At 40.8% G+C, this 5426-nt stretch overlaps 1 pseudogene; it reads right to left on the bottom strand.

The window, feature by feature from the left end:
* Positions 1 to 1276: 1276 nt before the first annotated feature.
* The window catches only part of LOC102831006, a 93955-nt pseudogene continuing 89805 nt past the window's right edge, over positions 1277 to 5426 (bottom strand).

The following is a 5426-nucleotide window of genomic DNA, read 5'->3' as shown; positions in this document are numbered from 1 at the left end:
TCTGGGAAGAAACATCCACTTCTGCTTATCTGACTTGAGAGACTTACTTTCAACTCAGTGTAAGTCAGAGGTCACAGGGTCTCAATCTTTTAGGTGCACAAGAATCAGGGAGTGTTTCACAGGGCTGCACCCTCTAAGATTTGGTTTAGTCATCTGTATTGTAACAAGTACTCTGGTGCTGATGTCCTCACTACACTTTGCAAATCACTGATCTAAGTCAATAAATGCACTTTTCTGGTTTGAAAAAAAAAAAAAAAAGGAGCAGAAAATATCTTGCATTTGGTTTTCTTTAGCCATAAACTGCACAGACCTCACAACGTTTATCTGAATCCTGGTGTTGTGGTGCAGGATAATGTGCTGGACAGTAAAGTCAGTTTGAGCCACAAGGTTGGTAGTTCAAACCCACCAGCCACTCCTCAGAAACCCTATACAGGGTCGCTATGAATTGTAACCAACTGGATGGCACTTAGCAACAACAACCCATTGAATGACTAAACTCCACATTATATAAACAATAAAAATATTTTATGTCATTTCTTATTTATTTAATGCTAATCATTAAGCCTATCAAAATTGTTCTGGAACAAGGAGGGGTCTAACAGCAGACTGAAGTGCTTGTCAGGAAGCATCCAATATCATCTTAAGAAGCCAGCCAGGCTCCTAAATTGCTACACACTGCCCTGCCCTAAGTGAACTGACAGACAGGCCTTGGGCCAGAGTTGAGGAAATTTACAGGGAGAGTACCTTGTGGTCCAACACTTAGCTGATCAACCCTGTGATTGAAGTTAACACATAAACCAGGCATTTATAAACACCACCACACACATCCTATGCAATTCTGTGGGAGTTCTAACAAAGCTAAAAAGGGATTTCAGTGCACAGGTTACAACAAGTTAAGACATTTCTCAGTAGTCTAAGTGCCTGGGGAGTTTAATTATGTAAAGAAAACCCTTCTTTCCTTTGAGAACAGCTTATTTCTTTTCAAAAGAGCGGCTGTGGTTCTTTTCCAAACATAAAGGGTGTCTCATCTCTAACTCAGCCTCCAAGTAATGCTATCCCAAGGCAGCTCCAGTGACCTTGTTTCCTTGAGGCAAAGTGAGCCCACGTCCTAGCCAGTAATTTAGCACTTAGTAAACGGACTAAAAAAGTTAGGCAATAAATCCATAAAAAAGGTTTTGGTGATAGGAACTTACTCTCCTACAAGACATTTCAGGCCTGTTTGTTGCAAAATAAAATTTCTTTTAAATAAATGTAGTGAAGCTAAGGCATCTAACTTTCATTTTCTGTTAGGGATGAAGAATTTCACTGGTTTGCTGACCTTCCACTTCTTCCTGAAGCTCTCTGAACTCTGCTGACTGCAAACAAAATCCATTCTTTGAATCTGTGAGAATCATCAGGAAGGCAGCATTCTGCCTTGAGTTTGATGTCTATGCAGGGCAGGCAGACCACGCACTAATCCCTCTCGCTGCATAACGGATCCAAACCTGCTTTCCTGTGGGCTGGGCTGGCCCAGCATGAAGGCCCTGCTGCCAGTATCAGAGTCTGGTATTCCAAGTTTCAAGAGCTGAGGGCACCTAGAGGCAGCCAACTTCAGGGACAGCTTCTTGGCCCTTGCTAGTGAAGACAGTATATCCAACTCTTGAGGAAGGGGTTGTGAAGGTATGCAGCTAACCAGGATCAATGAAGGGTCAGGAGAGATCTAGGGCACTGATTGCTATAAGACAAATATCATTTCAGTCTCAATGTCAGCACAGACAAGCAGCCTTGCTTTTTCTAGCCTAGGTTCAGAGTAGCGATTAGGAAGAAACTTTCTGATTGGAAAGAACAGTATTTTACTGATTAATGGAAAGATTTGTGAGCCATCATATACACCATTGAGCTCATCTTTGGTAAAGATTTTAGAATTTATTTTTGCTTAACAGAGTGAACCACTGTCAGACAATTCCTAATCCCTGAATTCTGAGAAACAGAGAGAGGACAGTTTTATATTTCCTAGCCACTAGATGGGAGCACAGTGGCTCTGTAGGATAAGCACTGGACTGCGAACCACCAGCCACTCCATGGAAGAAAGATGAGGCTTTCTGTTCCTGCAATGATTTACAGCCTCAGACATCTATTCGGGTCCCTATGAGTTGGAATAGACTCAGTGGCACTTAACAACAACAACAGATAAGAGGGAAATTTCTCCAGGGTTTCTATGCTTTCTTTGCAAGGAGAATGAAACAAGATATGTGTGTGTGTGTGTGTGTGTGTGTGTAAGTGCTGTTAAGTCCGTTTTGACTCATAGCGACCCTGTATTGGGTTTCTAAGGAGTGGCTACAATCCAGTGCTGAGTCTACATTGCCACACCAGAAGTCCATTCTTTTCAAATAGATGCAGGTTATTATTAATATGCATTTACTACAAAATAGTGGTAATGTCAACAAAGTGTTTAAGTAGCATTTAGAACCAAAGATTGGGTCTGAAAATGGTCAGCTGAAGAATCAGTTTATACTTAAGCTCTAATTTCGAAGGCAGCTCAATTCCTCTTCTCAGGAACCACATATTCCCTTTGATTTAAACCAAGACATGTTGTTAGCTGCTGCTGAGTCGTCCCTTGACTCTGTGAACCCAGGCACGAGAGAACGAAGTGCTGCCCAGTCCTATTGCCCTGATTAGTTGGGGATCAGACCATTGTGATCCATAGGATTTTCACTAGCTGATTTTTCAGAAGTAGATTACCAGGCCTTTCTGCCTGTTGTATCTTGAAGGTTGGCTAAAATATGTTCAGCATTATAGCAAGAAGCAAGCTTCCATTGACAGATGGGTGGTAGGTATGCATGAGGTACACTGGCTAGAAGTCTAGCCCATAAAAGGTGACAATTCTATCATCCCAAGTCAAGTCATGGACTATTTTAATAAACTATTTTAAATGTCTTCTTAACATAAAAGCTTTAAACAATGAAAGTCTGAGAAAATGAAACTTCTTTCCAAATAAGATAAGCACTGGACGGCAAACTTCAAGGTCAGTGTTTCAAACCCACCAGCTGCTCCTTGGAAACCCTATACCTGGTCACTATGAGTTGGAACTTACTCAACAACAGTTAACAATAACAACCAAAGAACTAGTTTGCTTGTAAAGGTAAAATTTGAACTTGCCTACACGCTACAAGTTAATATGCTGGACTGCAAAGTCAGTTTGAACCGCACGGTGGGTCGTTCAAGCTCACCAGTTGCTCCTTGGAAGCCCTGTACAGGGTCACTATGAGTTTGAACCAATGTGACAACAATTAACAACAACAACAATAACAATAAAAGAGAGCATTGGGTAAATCTTCTGCACAAGACCTCTTTAAAGTGTTGAAGAGCAAAGATGTCGGTTTGAGGACTAAGGTGCGCTTGACCCAAGCCATGGTATTTTCAGTAACCTCATATGCATGTGAAAGCTGGACAGTAAATAAGAAAGACCATAGAAGAATTGATACATTTGAGTTATGGTGTTGGAGAAGAATATTAAAACTACCATGGACTGACAAAACAACAAATCAATCTATGCTGGAAGAAGTACAGCCAGAGTGCTCCTTGGGAGCCAGGATGGCCGGACTTTGTCTCTTATATTTTGGACATACTATCAGGAGGGAGCAAGAAGCTCTGGTAACGTAGTGGTTACGAATCGGGCTGCGAACCTTAAGGTCAGCGGTTCGAAACTACCAGCTGCTCCGCGGGAGAAAGATGAGGCTTTCTACTCCCGTAAAGATTTACACCCTCGGAAACCCTGTACAGGGTCGCTATGGGTCGGACCCGACTCGATGGCACTTAACAACAACAACAATCAGGAGGGAGCAGTCCCAGGAGAAGGATATTGTGTTTAGTAAAGTGGAGGATCGGACAAAAAGAAGACCTCCAACAAGATGGATTGGCACAGTGGCAGCAGCAATGGGTTCAAATGTGGCAACAATTGTGAGGTTGGTACAGAACTAGGCAGTGTTTTATTTTGTTGTGCATAGATAGGGTTGCTATAAGCTGGTACCGACTCAATGGCATCTAACAACAAAGGAGAGACAACAATAACATAACAACCCAAAGCACGTGAACTTATGTATCTAGGAGAAGAATTTGTTGTTAGAAAAAGTACATGGTAAAATTGAGTTTGTCTCCAAATGTTGTTTGAGTGTGTTTTCTGTTTGAACAAAATTATCCCCACTTCTATATATCAAATCTAAGTACACTGGGAAGAAGGGAAGATGAATATATTAATTCTTAAATGATAAGTTGACATGATAGTTTAATAGTTTTGTTCTCTTTTTCTTTGGGTGCTCAGTAAATCAGAGCTTTATTACAAGTAGCAGAACTGCAATTTTATTGCAATGATTTAGTAAAGACATCTTCAATAATGTATACAACCTCAAGGCAACCAGTGAGGTGTGGGAGCTCCCAATGATTTATAGAAACCAAGAGGTTTACAAGCAAGTATGTTATTAGGTAGATTAAGTGAGCTGTATAAGCCAACAAATTTATCCATACAAGGAACATCTGAGAAACATTTTTCAGGTGTATTTCAACTGGCTGAGTTTGCATATTTGATGCCAAAGCTAACCAGCCAAAAGGCCAGCAATTAGCAAGCTAGACAGATTACCTGGATGATTTGAGCAATATCAGATAACTACATCAAAGGACTTCTAATATATTTCAAGTTATATTTTTAAAATATCACTTTTAGGAATAAGCATCTAGATACATATCAGGAAAAGTCCTAAAGACATGTATTCTGCTGTATGAAATTTCCCTACTTGCATTTTTTTTTGGTTTTGAGAGTAGACTTGGTCTAAAGCACAGATAGGATAGCCAGCTGACTCTGGTAGCGTTTGGGCAACAGTGGAAGGGGCTCTTATTCAAAACAACTCTTATTTAGTATTTTATTCATTCTTAAAACAAGTAAGACTCTTGTTACTTGAATGTTCTCCTGAATTCTTTGTTGTCTTTTCTTCTAAACTCCACACTCTTTTTTTTTCCCCCTTAAATGTTTTATTTTGAATTATGTGATAGTTTACATGGGAGAACATTAGTTTTACATTCATTCTATTGTATATCATCTCATTGCCATGGTTACAATCCCCTCCATGCAATCCTTCCCCCCAGACCCCTCAGGTCTTCAGCACACAGTCGCTCTCCCTCTCTGGATCTAAAGTCTCCAGCTGCTCCATCGCTCCATGTCATCATCTCTGACTCCATTTCAGGCATCACTGCTTCTCTGGGTAGGGTCCCGCTCTCTGCTCGTCTCCCTTGATGGTCTTAGGGACCTCCACTCCTAGACTGAAAAGTTAATCACTCCCCTCCTTGCTATAAAACATCTACCTTTACATTTCCTACCCTCACAATCAGTCCTGATAACAATTATTCACTATTGTATCACAAGAGACCCGTCTGCATTTCATTGCATCAGCCCC

Source organism: Chrysochloris asiatica, unplaced genomic scaffold (assembly GCF_000296735.1).
Source record: "Chrysochloris asiatica unplaced genomic scaffold, ChrAsi1.0 scaffold00128, whole genome shotgun sequence".
Taxonomy (NCBI): domain Eukaryota; kingdom Metazoa; phylum Chordata; class Mammalia; order Afrosoricida; family Chrysochloridae; genus Chrysochloris; species Chrysochloris asiatica.
Note: the sequence above shows the minus strand (reverse complement) of the source record. Positions and strands in the feature narration are given on the sequence as shown.